Genomic DNA, 14,809 nt, shown 5'->3' with positions numbered 1-14,809 from the left:
GTTAACACTGTTTTATATCTCTGTCTTAGTTATTCTGAAGTGGCTTTACTCATATGGTGCATCATATTCCTAATACACATTCTTCCTCATATACCGTATGAACATGTAATGAGTCTTCTAGAGACTTGCAGGACACGTGGCCAGAAAATTGAGGCAAAGTAAAGTTTATGGATTTGGTCCTAATTTTTGTGTTCGTGTGATTGACAAGATATGTTTTTGAAAGCTGTGCCTGACAGAAAAGCGGTGCTGTGACTGGGTGCAGGGGTCCGGCAGCAAAAACGACTATCGGCTAAAATTTTTACTTTATCTTTCTTCACAGAAGAAATATGGAGATGTCCATATTCATGTTCTTTCCCTGTATATATGTGACAAACCTTTGAATCATGAAGTAGTCTCTGGAGGGTAGAGATGTCTGAAGAGCTTTTTGTCCTAGTCCAAGTAAGCTTGTCTCTGAACTGTGTTCGCTAGCTACAGTTTGAGCAGGTTTTCTGAGTCTTTATGTATATTGTTGTACATACTGTATGTGTTATCTTCTGCACCGGCTGCCCTCTTACACATTCTTGTATTCAAAACAGATATTTGATGTGCATCAAGATGCAAAAGTCAGCCAAAAGTCTGTTTGTGCATATGTGAACATATACTTAAAATACACACATACTGTGTGTGTACAATACGGTACGCCTTGCTTGGATAGACTCGTGGCAGTTTAATTAAAACCACAATCGGTCAATGCTGTTGTTTTTAAATGAACTGAAAATGAAGGTGTGCATATTTAATCTCCTGATGTGTGTTGATGTTGTAGCATTGAAGTTGAGGTGCACTGTCTGTCGTCTTTCTCCTGCGATTCACGAGTGGTGTTTCACCAAGATTATGTAGCAGTTGTAAAAACGAAGTCATCTGCTTGTTTCAGTTGGTTAAACCAAAGACACATTCGGCTGACTGAGTTCCTGTCTGTGCTCTTGTATGAAGGATAAATGACACTGCGCTTGTTGTGTGGTCGTCCACAAAGTCTTACTACTTGTACTAAAGTATGTGTTTACAGCACATTGCAGTTCAGCTCATATCCTGCTTCAGGTCTCATTTTGGGGTTTTCTGTTTTTTTTGTTTTCCATCCTCCTGTCCAGATCACAAATATCTCTTTATACACCTATAATTACCTTAAAACCATAGCACACAAACAATAAATCAAATGGGGTGTTGAAGTTCCCCAGTATTCTAGCATATATAACATCTGACATTTTCATTATCAGGATATGAGCTCATCTGATACAGTTGTAGAAGATATTGCATTTACTGTATATACACCATCTCTTAAACACCACAACAATGTGATATCAATGTGCCTGTGAACATACTTGGTATAACCAATAAATATACCAATCAATAAAAATGTAAATATTTCTTTCTGACTTTGACAAAACAATCCTAACTTAAGGTCCACTTACAAGCTTTTTTTTTGTCCAGAGCTTTCAACCATATCACACTTCTTCATCAGTGTAGTTGAGCCAATGCTTGACTTAAAGGCCAACACGGACGAGAAGTTAGTGGAGCTTGAATCGGGATTGTTTTGTCAGACTAATTTATCAAGAATAAAAATGACCTTTCATGCTTGACTTTTCAAGACATTGCCATGTCAGTCCACATCCTGTATTTTCAAGTGTCTCCTGTAATTCGGAGTGAGAGATGTTGGGCAGTAGAGGTGTGAATCTTCACTGATCTTTCGATTACATGTCTTCGATTCGCTATCACGATGCGTCAAATACATTTTTCTGTTAAAGCCATATAGGATATTTAATTCATAGCTTTTCAAGCTTCAAAAACATTCTGCAGTGCTGATACTAAATAAATTGGATACATAAAACTACAGCACTGAGCACATGGCACTTCCTGAATGTGCAAAACATAACAGAATATGTAAACAGAAAGGTTGTTAAGCCTACATTAAATTGTAAACCGAAATAATCAATTATGGCCTGGCCAATTATCGATGCAGCTTCGTCCATGTCCACGATTCAATGCATTATTTGATTCATTTCAACACCTCTATTGGGCAGCAGGACAACTGGTGTAAGAGGACTTAGGTTCTGCTCCAGGTAGCTTACTTGACTTTATGTGAACCTCAACAGAAGAGGTGGATGCTGCCTTGTTGCTGCCACAGTTTGGATCAACTCAAGTCTTAAATGTTCTTTTGCTGTACTGAAATGCTTAACCTCTTTGCTCTGTTTTAAAGCAAGTCAGTCACATCTCGTGTGTGTGTCACCAAAAACGGAAACATTTTTAACCGACTTGGTTCCAGTGTGTTTTTCTTTTATACACTCACTCATTCGGCATATTGGACCTGTAATGTGTAAATAATCAGGAACATATTTTATTTCCTCTGCCAATTTTACACTAGTCACTTTTGGATAGTAGCATACTTGAAGGGGAAAATTAATGTTTATAATGCTTATTATTATTGTCTGTGAACTTTTATTTACCAAGAGCTGTCTAATGACGTGTGTAGCACACAGCGAAACTGATTTTTGTACCGTTTTATTTTATTCACTGCGAGACGTTAGGTTAGAACGACCTGTGGACACAAACTGCTGCCTTAGAGAGAGATTAGTAATAAATAAATTAAATGATTTTTGTATTTGCTGTCTTTTTTTGAGTTTTTTAAATCATGATCGACAAAAAACAATTGTTTAGTTTGCTGCATATTTGGATCATTGCTGTTTAGGCAAAAGTCAAGCATGCAATGATACCTATTCAAGTAAATTTGTATTTACAAGGATTTGTTTTCTCCCCCCCCCTCAACAACTACCACATGTGACCTATAATTCTGCCTCATTATTTAGATTTCTTTCTATTCACTGCCTGTCAAAATAAGCCTGACCACCCAATTAGCCAGCACCCCGGCCATTCCTTAGTGTCTAGGAGGTACAGTAACAGTGTTTAGAAGACCTAATAACAGTCTATTCCCAGACAAAGCTCTATTTTCAGGTGCTGTGGTTGTGGCTGTTCAATCCCTCTGTAGACCTTGCTAAGAGCAGGGCTGTCAGTTCCTGCGTTATTGTCATTCTGGCTGAGAAGACGCTACAATAGTTGCCAGTTTTTATTGTCTGCTGTCATTAGTGGCTTTCCTCTGTCTCCTCTCAACAATTATTTTTCCAGGCTGCTTCCCCTGTGGAGGGAAGCTGCATTTTACTCCGTCTTTGTTTCTGTCTCCTTCCACTGCTCTGCCCATTTCATGTCTCCCTGTTTCTTCCCCTCTCATGCAGTGTCTCCAATCCTCAACTCAAACCGCCTTACAGCTCAGAGGCATTTTATGTAATGCCGTTTGCATGAAGTCAGGAGTCTTGGCTGTTGTTATTCAGTTTCGGAGGCACTTTTCACCGCAAAGTTAAACAAATAGACGCTCCACAGAGACAGACGTGCAGACAAACCTCCCTGCAGGCTCATAAAACGCTGAGACAAATCTTAGTTTGAAAGACTGTGTCAGCAGTTGGTTTATATTTGTTTTTGCTCTTCCGTTCAGATGTAACAGCTTCTCTGCACTTTGGCAGCATGCATGTTGGAATGAGCCGTTAGGCCGTTAAAAGAGGGCAGCCTGGCCACTGAGCATCACCACAATTCAAATTCAGGGGTTCCCAACCTTTTTGGCATGGGACCCCACAGAATAAAGCAGTGTCTACTTCTGACTACTTCGTCACCGGTTTTGTGTGTCATCGGTTGTAAGAGGTCTGATTATTTAAATTTTACCTCTGATAAGAGACCACAAATGTGAACCTCATGGTGGCGGTCAGATATTTCAGTCTGCACCAACGTGGTGGAACTGACCGACGTTGCTACCATTGCCATACAAAACATACAAAAAATAACAATTTTGTCTTGCAACCCCTCAGATTTATCTTGTAACCCTTTGTGGGGGTTAGGACCCCCAGGTTGGAAACCACTAACCTACATCAGCTATGTTTTTAAACAAGATTGCATCCTTCTCAACCTCGTGCCTGCTGTTTAGCAAGTGACGTTATAAAGGAATGTGCTGCATGGCTTATGCTTAGCTGGGTATTGTTTCATTGCTCCTGGCTGACACAAAGATCCTTTTGTTGAAAAGACACAAAGCGGACTCTATATCTCTCCTCTTTGCTAACACCCAAGGTGATTACCGGAAGATAGTCGGCAGGAAAACATGTCTCTCAGCCAAGGCTGCTTTGCTTTAGACTCTAGGGTATATTCTAGAAAAGAGATGTTTGTCCAAGATAAGGTAAAAGATAAGGTTTGAATTTTTCAGTTTGTAGCTGCTATCAGTGATAGATAAAGAGCAGAACAGTAAAGGTCTGTGTCCTGAAACAACTGTGTGTAGTTACATAATTACAGTATGTCATCCTGACCAGAGTTATTTCTCATGGATTGTAAAGTGTGATATGTAAACTTTGGATTGATTCCATGCTGTCTGCTTCATAGTTTTGCTCCAGATGAATAAGAATCATTGTTCCTCAAGGCTGCTCAACTGATCTTCCGTCTTGTATCAACAAAGGAAGTCCCTGTGTGGGCCCCCACAGAGAAAGGTTATGCAGGTAGAAATCAGATCAGGTGGATGGTTATTGTTCTGCCAGAAGGGACGCCTCAGGTGAATTGAAAGGGGAAGATGGATTATACAGGAAGTGTGCTCTGTGCTGACTCGCTCTTTGTGCTCAAAGTATTTGCATTTTGCAGTCAGCTGTACCCTGGTGACTGTCTGGTTATTCCAGTTTTATTCCCATGTGCCTGTGTGCTGATTACACTGCATCAGGAAGTGATGAATGTCACCATTGTGATAGATCAGCCTGTTCCAGAGAAGAGTAAACACATAAAATTCTCATGAAGTGTCCTTCTCAGTTTCATGGCGACAAATCATTTGATCACAAAACAATGTTTAGTCTAGGATTAAAGGAATAGTTCGGGAAGGGTTAGGGGAAATACGCTTATTTGCTTTCTCCAAGAGTAGACAACAAGATTGACACCACTCTGCCCTTTCCATTTGAAGCTGGAGCTACAAAAAAGCGGCAGTATACTTTGTCAAAACTGAGTTAAGACCAGAATCTGACTTTTGGTGTCAGTTTTACCATAAAAACAAATATTAAACTATAGAAATATATAATATCCATGAAAACAGCATGGCTAGCTGTTTCTCCCTGTTTTAGTCTTTAAGTTAAGCTAAGCTAACTGCCAATAACTTTGTATTTACCATTAAGAAATTAGAGTGGTGGCAATCTTCTTATCTAACTCTCAGCAAGAAAGCAAATAAGTATATTTCTCAAAAATGTTAAACTAACACTCCCTTAAAAAGTGAAATAAGATTCCTGCTAGTGACCAAAGGAAATTCCTCTTATATAGAGCCTGTAGTCTAAATGGCAGTTATTTGATCACCAACAAGGGCCCCTTGCACAGTTTTATTCCGTACCATAATCAACATTGTTAGATGAGTGTCCACAGCATTAAGCATTTTCCATCTGTATTTCAGGATGCAGTATTGTTCAAGGTTGATGCAGTGTGGGAGGTCTCTGTGGGATTTTCAAAGAAGTAGAAAGAACTTCCCTTATACACTCACAAATGCACACTCACACACATTTTTTATACCTAAAGTCAAATGCTGTTGGTGCCAAGACAAATAGCCTCCTGGCAGCCAGCATGGAAAACCCTCTTCATGTCAGAATGTGAAAATGTGGGCAAATTAAGTAACTACGTTTTTCTCTGGAAAGACCAATAGGAGCTTTGTGTAAAAGTTTCTTAGCATCATCAAAGTTGTTTCTGAAAGTACATTAGGGAAAATGAGCATTGCTTTTAAGAAAATCAGCATTAGAAGTGGAAAACATACTATATATCTGGATTAAAAGGGAACAAAAGGCCTGCAGGAGGCCTTTAAAACCAGCCAGCCATGTGAAGTGAATCTAAATTGAGTAAAAGGAAGCTGTAGGGTCTCACTATATCAGGTAAAGCAGATGCACTTTTGTTGATGGTGCACTTAAACCTCCCTGTATTATTTTTAAGAACTCTCCGAGGATTTGTTGTCCCTTTCGAAGAATGTAGCCTGAGGTTGTGCACTTCACTCCAGTACGAGCCTTTCAACATCATCAAAAGCAGAGAAAAGTAGCTTTCTCTGTCTAAATAAGATGTTTTTGTGTATTTTAACTTTGTGTGCTCTTTGATATCTTCCTTGAGTGCTTTTGCAAGAACCGCCACAACACTCTTTGTTCCTGATAGTCTATTTCTCGAATGTGATATTAGCTGATGAAGGAGAAAAGGGAGAATGTTTTCAAGAAAAATCTGACAGACTCGGACAGTGGAGCGAAGCAGAGCTCATCGCAAGTGTAGTGCTGCTCTACAGGGGGGATCTAAACACAGCCTCTCTGATTTAGGAGCTGGAACAGAGCAGTCGCCAGCCTCCCACCAGAGCTGGCAGGGTTGGATGGCTGTCTGGCCGCTGTTGATGGGGGAGGGGGGGAAGACGGAAAGATGCTGCCAAAAGAGCAAAAGGCCACTAACTGCCGCAACACCAAACACCAGAATGAGACAAAGCTGGGTGGATGTGTGTGCCAGCGTGCAGAAAGAAAGAATTTTAAGACTTCTTTATTCAACTACTCAAAGGTGATACCATTAAACAGAGATGTGTCATATGATTTACTAACCCAACAAACAGGACAGAAAAAAAAGTTCAAAGGTACAAAACTCCAAAGCCCATTTAAAGCTGAATATCTCCATACTGTCCACTGTTTGAAAACAGGCATACTCAGCTCCCTGTCTGCATCTTGCAGGACCTGCACTGGATCTGTGGAGCCAACACCCTGAACTTTAGTCTTTCTAGTTGTCCAAATGGGCAACTTAGCCCACCCAGATGGACGTTTACCACAATATGCATGTCCTTCTTTCTTACAAAATATCTTGAACCAAAATGTATAAATAAAATTTTAAAAAGTTCAAACTGTCAACTTATAAATATTAAATGACATCCCGTCAAATACGTTTTGCAAGAAACAAAACTGCTGTCGGATTAGATCAACTGGCAATATTTTGTCCAGTGAAGGAAGTGGTATGTTCTTGTGCCGCAGGCAGGTCGAAGACATGGTGGATAGTCAGCATATAAAACAAAGCATGTGGTTAGATTTAGGCAACAAAAGCACTTTGGTTAAGGTTAGAGGACAATCGTCTTGTGCCTCAAGGCACTGTTGACTTTTTCAGTATTTAATAAAGATCATCTTTACTCAATCTTTAGAGCTAGACGTGATCATGAAAACGTTAATCATGCTTTAAAACTGAATATTTTGCAGGATACATTCAGTATAAACATTTTAGACTTTGCAGATACGTTGAGTGAAAACGTTTCGTCATCATGTTGATAAAAATAATTTAGGTGGCATTATGTTGCCAGTCTAAATGCATGTGAAGAACTATTCTGATCTTTTCCTTCAGTAATCGAAGAAATACAACCATGTAAACATACTACATTATAAGTAAAAGTACTGCTTTTTAAAATCGTACTTAAATAAAAATACAAAAGTATTGTCAGCAAAATGTACTTATTTAGTTAATTTGTTCATTTTTATTATTGATGCCTTAATGTGTATGAAGCATTTTACTGTTGTAGTTGGTCATGGTGGAGCTCATTTTAACTACTTTATATTCTGTTATAGTTTCATTTATGATAATATCTTTAAGTTGATATTAAGTTATTTTTTAATGTAAAATCTTATTATATAAAGCAGAGGTCTTCAACTTTTTTAAGCCAAGGACCCCTTAACTGAAAGAAAGATGGAGCAGGGACCCCTTACTTTAACGTAAAGTGTATAAAATGATACTTCTACTATTTGTTGGCATGGTTTTATAAACCGTGATTTAATGTTAAACATACATGTGGCACAGTGAATCCTTAGGATGACCTGTATCTGGGGATGTGTATGACTCCTTTACCTATAGGCCAGTAGGCAGTGGGGATTTATATTTGCTAATAATATGTTGAATTCATGTTAAGACTTTTTCATTTTTAAAAAGACTTAAAAAATCAAACAATTGGAGGCCCCCTGCATTGACTCTGAGGACCCCCTTTTGAAGATCCCTGATATAAAGTAATCACTAACTAAAATGGTGAAATAAATATAAAATATATAAAGAAATACTGTAGCCAAACTCAGCTAGGTGTGATGTTCAATTGGAGGAGTGACCAGATCCAGATTAAATGTGGTGTGTTTCTCTCTTGCCAAATAACACTGAATGCAGAGCGCCTCTGATTCACCTCTTGACTTTATTCACAGTTTCAGCCTTCAGTCGTCTGCTGAGGTTCTCATCACCTCTGAGAAAGAAACTTACGCAACATAGGATAAACTATTTACCAACCCAGTGTAATCACTCTTGTGTGTGCACACACATGCACAACACACTGTAAACACACCCACACAAACTGCATGAATCTTTTTTTATCCATGGGTCTTATTTCAGACCATTAACATGTCAAAGATTCTTGGCAGAGTGTTGAAGCGCTTTAAGTAGGATAATATGATAATGTGACACAAGCTCCAATGAAAGCGCTGTCATCTCCTGTAACTTGCACAAGAACCTGTTCCACCACAAATAAAAGAAGACTGCACTATTGTTCAAATACATATCTCTTCTCTCATATCCTCATGCATCTCTGTTCTTTACATCTGTTACCCATTCCTCTCTTTCTTTCTTTTAATAATCCTTCCCTTGGCCCTCTGGGAAACGGCGTCTGTCAGCCAATGGGAGCACAGCGGTTGGACCATTGCCTTCTTTGAAAAGGACAACAAGCTCCACTTCAGTTCAGTTACAACTCTGAACAATACACCCAGCAATAACTAGCTTTTCATTATCATAAATCATTCAGTGTTTGGTCTTGCTTGAAAGTGTTTGCAGTGACCCACCTCTGCCGAACCATTCCTCTTCACTGAGATCTTATTTTGTGTATCAAAAGTGGAGTGAGGCTCTTTGGGGAATTTGAGGAATCTGAGATGAGAGATGCTAGTCATGGTGTGGCCACATTGCACCCCTCTTTCAGTCAGAGCTGCACTCGTTTGTGAGTCTCTATACAGTATGTGTGCGTGCACGCATGAGAGTGTGTGTTAATACGTGTGTCTGCTTCATTAGTTTTGTATAAGTCCCTGCTCCCTGCTCTGAATGAGGAGGGAGGACGACACACGTCAGCCCCAGACAGAGACAGATGCTGCTGACACGTCCGAGTATCTCTCTATTGTATTATTCATCCTCAGTGTCACATCTCATCCAAAGTGGTCAGCCGGACACGGTGCAACAGAAGGGGTCGCCACACACACACACACACACACACACACACACACACACACACACACACACACACACACACACACGGCTTATTTCCATAATTCTGTTTGGTGTATCTTTCTGTGTGTGTGTGTATGTGCCATAGGGTGGGTTTACATCTGCCACACTCCAGCTTCAGGCTGTGAAACTGGAGTGTGGCTGTGGATGAGGCTTTTGAAGTTTTTTTTCTCTCTCCAAGCGGAAAGGGGCTTTTGATTAGGGAAGCAAGGGGGGTTTTTAACAGTGTGTGTGTGTTCATGCCTCATGTTCAATCAGAATTACAACACAGCTGTGGCCGGGTTGGTCTGTGGGTAGAGCAGGCACACATATACTTGGAGGTTTATGCCTCGACGCAGAGGTCCAGGGTTCGAATTTGACCTGTGACGATTTCCTGCATGTCTTCTTCCTCTCTCTCTTTCCCCTTTCTCACCTAGCTATCCTATCGAATAAAGGCGGTAAAGCCCAAAAAATAATCTTAGAAAAAAAGAAAAAAAAAAAAGAATTACAACACAGCTATCAATGTGCGGAATATTGAAGTTTAACTTTGAGTTCATTCTTTCAATCGCATCAGACTTAAAAACTCTTTCATACGTCATGTGTGTTTTTGTGCACACTGTAATCCCAGTCAGGGTCCCATGGGAAAGCAGTGTGTGTGTGTGTGTGTGTGTGTGTGTGTGTGTGTGTGTGTGTGTGTGTGTGTGTGTGTGTGTGTGTGTAAATGTGTCACCTCAGGCAACATATCAAACCCCTCCATGCTACCCCAACCTTCGGCAACCCCCTTGAGCCTCGCAATGAGGCCAACTGGGAATTAATCTGTTTTATTAATGAGAGTCAGAGGAAGTGTCAATTATATATATATATATATAAAACATCTCAGTTCCTTCAAAAAAACACAAAGGGCTTTGCTCTGTCTTTGTGACAAAGAGGAAGAGAATTTTTCTACCACATTAATCCAAGTATGCCAGGCTTGCTTAGAATGTCCGCTGGCTCGTCTCTGCTCTGACAACAGTTGTTGTTCATCGGCTACGGTCAGTGGATGGAGCCTGTGTCCTTTTACTGTGTATGAAACTGCATGTGTTGACTTTGACTTGTGACTTTGTGTGCCTATTCTGCCAAGGTGCATATTTCAGATGGTCCTCCCATTTTGTAAGGGGGAGAAAAATATGGTAGGGGAGAGGCATCTTAATAATGCCATTCAGAGAGCCATGCAACCACATATGTTCATGAAATATTGAGCAGAGGTGGAAGAAGTACACAGATCCTGTCCTTAAGTATAAGTACAACAATGTACAAATACTCCATTAAGAGAAAGTCCTTTTCTACTGAAGTCAGCTATCATTAGCAAAAATGTACTTAAAGAATCAAAGTATGACATTATTATATTATTAATTCATCCATGTGTAAATAGCATTTTACTATTGTAATTAATTAAGGTGGCGCTTTTACCTACTATATATGCAATTAGGTAGTTCTGTCCAGTGTATAGGGCTTGGGCTGCCTGCAAAGGGTCTCAAGATAAATCTGGGGAGTCGTGATATGAATAATGGGGTAGAAAAGAAGAAATTATACTACATAAATTAGTATTTTTGGACATTTTGGAAAAATGAAATACTAGTACTGTACTTAAGTACCTCAAAATTTTACTTAAGTACACAACTTGAGTAAATATACTTACTTTACTTTCCAACACTAACCAAAGACAAAGAAAGAAAACAAGCTTTCTTGTCATCATTATAGGCAACATGGAATTTGAATCTGCAGGCAAATAGCAGTAAAATTGTTAGATGTGTGTTTGCATGTTTGAGCTTGAGTGAAAGTACAAGGAATCAAGCACAGAACTGAGCTCATCAAAGACCTGAACGATGAACAATTAACTCTCTGACTGTCACATCTCCTCTCCTCTCTCGAATCTCCTCCCTGCAATTTACTGGGTAATTATTCCATTGTGTAAACAGCTATTACTGTGGCTGAATCCTGGCCAGTCTAAAAGCGTACTCCTGTTACAATGTCCACATTTCTCTCTCTGTCTTTCTTTCTCTCTGTCTCTTTCTCTCTGTGTGTCTCTCTCTCTCTCTCCACCAGATTAATTTCACTGCTTCTATTTTCGAGTTTCTGTGCAGTGAAGACTTGTGGCTTTGACAAAGACAGAGTGAGAGAGAGAGAGAGAGAGAGAGAGAGAGAGAGAGAGAGAGAGAGAGAGAGAGAGAGAGATACATTGTTGGATCAAGTCTACAAAAACAGCCTGCCTCTGTAAACCGCACTGATTGCAATTTCACATCTCTGCGTCAAGTTATAATGGCAACACACTATTTTGACAATAAGGCCACTTGCAGTAATGGATCCAAGATTTCAGAGGGTTTTTTCATACCTAAAAGATAATTTAACTCACCTTTTCATCATTTAAGTCACTTTAGTATAAAGATTTCGGCAGACATGCAAAATCAAGATCGGTATTGAATCCTTAATTTAAGATCATGGTATCAAACCATACCATATACAATAATGAATAAAAAAAGTCATGAAAAAAGTCATAGTATAGTATGTCATGAAAAAGTAACAAAAAAAGTCATAGTATAGCATGTCGAAAAAAAGTCATAGTATAGTATGTCGTAAAAAGCCATATGGGTGGCAGTGAAGTTCAGGGGCCTCGACGGACCACACCTGGGCAGGTCCGCTGACGCTGGCTCTGAGTACGTGGAATGTCACCTCTCTGTGGGGGAAGGAGCCTGGTGGGGCTTACCTCTACGCACAGTCTCGGTTCTGGAACCATACTCCTGAATAGGGGTTGGACTCTTTTCTTCTCCGGAGTTGCACAGGGTGTGAGGCGCCGGGCGGGTGTGGGGATACTCACAAGCCCCCGGCTGAGCGCCGCTACGTTGGAGTTTAACCCGGTGGACGAGAGGGTCGCCTCCCTACGCCTGCGGGTTGTGGGCGGGAAAACTCTGACTGTTGTTTGTGCATATGCACCAAACAAGAGTTCGGAGTATTCGGCCTTCTTGGAGACCTTGAGTGGAGTCCTGCATGGGGCTCCAGTAGGGGACTCCATAGTTCTGCTGGGGGACTTCAACGCGCACGTGGTCACTGATGGAGACACATAGAGAGGCGTGATTGGGAGGAACGGCTTCCCTGATCTAAACCAGAGTGGTTGTTTGTTGTTGGACTTCTGTGCTAGTCATGGATTGTCTATAACGAACACCATGTTCGAACATAGGGATGCTCATAAGTGTACTTGGTACCAGGGCACCCTAGGCCAAAGGTCAATGATCGATTTTATAATCGTTTCATCTGATCTGAGGCCGTATGTTTTGGACACTCGGGTAAAGAGAGGGGCGGAGCTGTCAACCGATCACCATCTGGTGGTGAGTTGGGTCAGGGGGTGGGGGAAGACTCTGGACAGACCTGGTAAGCCCAAACGGGTAGTGCGGGTAAATTGGGAACATCTGGAGGAGGCCCCTGTCCGACAGACTTTCAACTCACACCTCCGGCGGAGCTTTTTGTGCATCCCTGTGGAGGCTGGGGGCATTGAACCCGAGTGGACAATGTTCAAAGTTTCCATTGCTGAAGCTGCAGTAAGGAGCTGTGGTCTTAGGGTCTTAGGTGCCTCAAGGGGCGGTAACCCACGAACACCGTGGTGGACACCGGTGATCAGGGAAGCCGTCCGACTGAAGAAGGAGTCTTTCCGGGATATGTTATCCCAGAGGACTCCGGAGGCAGTTGCAATGTACCGAAGGGCCCGAAGGGCTGCAGCCTCTACCGTGAAAGAGGCAAAGCAGCGGGTGTGGGAGAAGTTCGGAGAAGACATGGAGAAGGACTTTCGGTCGGCACCAAGGTGCTTCTGGAAAACCGTTTGCCACCTCAGGAGGGGGAAGCAGGGAACCATCCAAGCTGTGTACAGTAAGGATGAGACGCTGTTGACCTCAACTGAGGAGGTAATAGGGCGGTGGAAGGAGCACTTTGAGGAACTCCTAAATCCGACTAATACGCCCTCTATGGTAGAGGCAGAGCTGGAGGATGATGGGGAATTGTCGTCAATTTCCCTGGTGGAGGTTGCTGAGGTAGTTAAACAACTCCACAGTGGCAAAGCCCCAGGAATTGATGAGATCCGTCCAGAAATGCTTAAGGCTCTGGGTGTGGAGGGGTTGTCTTGGTTGACACGCCTCTTCAACATTGCGTGGAAGTCTGGGACGGTGCTTAAGGAGTGGCAGACCGGGGTGATGGTTCCCCTTTTTAAAAAGGGGGACCAGAGGGTGTATGCCAATTACAGGGGTATCACACTTCTCAGCCTCCCCGGTAAAGTCTACTCCAAGGTGCTGGAAAGGAGGGTTCAGTCGATAGTCGAATCTCAGGTTGAAGAGGAACAATGCGGATTCCGTCCTGGTCGTGGAACAACGGACCAGATCTTTACTCTCGCAAGGATCCTGAAGGGAGCCTGGGAGTATGCCCAACCGGTCTACATGTGTTTTGTGGATCTGGAGAAGGCACATGACCGGGTGCCCCGGGAGATACTGTGGGAGGTGCTGCGGGAGTACGGGGTGAGGGGGTCAAAGCGAGAGCTGTGTCTGGGTTCTCGGCAGTAAGTCGGACTCGTTTCAGGTGATAGTTGGCCTCCGCCAGGGCTGCGCTTTGTCACCAATCCTGTTTGTAGTATTTATGGACAGGATATCTAGGCGTAGTCGGGGTGGAGAGGGGTTGCAGTTCGGTGGGCTGGGGATCTCATCGCTGCTTTTTGCAGATGATGTGGTCCTGATGGCATCATCGGCCTGTGACCTTCAGCACTCACTGGATCAGTTCGCAGCCGAGTGTGAAGTGGCTGGGATGAGGATCAGCACCTCTAAATCGGATGCCATGGTTCTCAGCAGGAAACCGATGGAGTGCCTTCTCCAGGTAGGGAATGAGTCCTTACCCCAAGTGAAGGAGTTCAAGTACCTTGGGGTCTTGTTCGCGAGTGAGGGGACAATGGAGCGGGAGATTGGTCGGAGAATCGGCACAGCGGGTGCGGTATTACACGGTATACATTATTATTAATTTATCGCACCGTTGTGACGAAAAGAGAGCTGAGCCAGAAGGCAAAGCTCTCAATCTACCGGTCAGTTTTTGTTCCTACCCTCACCTATGGTCATGAAGGCTGGGTCATGACCGAAAGAACAAGATCCAGGGTACAAGCGGCCGAAATGGGTTTCCTCAGGAGGGTAGCTGGCGTCTCCCTTAGAGATAGGGTGAGAAGCTCAGTTATCCGTGAGGAGCTCGGAGTAGAGCCGCTGCTCCTTCGCGTCGAAAGGAGCCAGTTGAGGTGGTTCGTGCATCTGGTAAGGATGCCCCCTGGGCGCCTCCCTAGGGAGGTGTTCCAGGCACGTCCAGCTGGGAGGAGGCCCCGGGGAAGACCCAGGACTAGGTGGAGGGATTATATCTCCAACCTGGCCTGGGAACGCCTCGGGATCCCCCAGTCGGAGCTGGTTAATGTGGCTCGGGAAAGGGAAGTTTGGGGTCCCCTGCTGGA

Source organism: Sander vitreus, chromosome 9 (genome assembly GCF_031162955.1).
Source record: "Sander vitreus isolate 19-12246 chromosome 9, sanVit1, whole genome shotgun sequence".
In the NCBI taxonomy this organism is placed as follows: domain Eukaryota; kingdom Metazoa; phylum Chordata; class Actinopteri; order Perciformes; family Percidae; genus Sander; species Sander vitreus.
The sequence above is the reverse complement of the archived record's forward strand: the minus strand, read 5'-3'. Positions refer to the sequence as shown.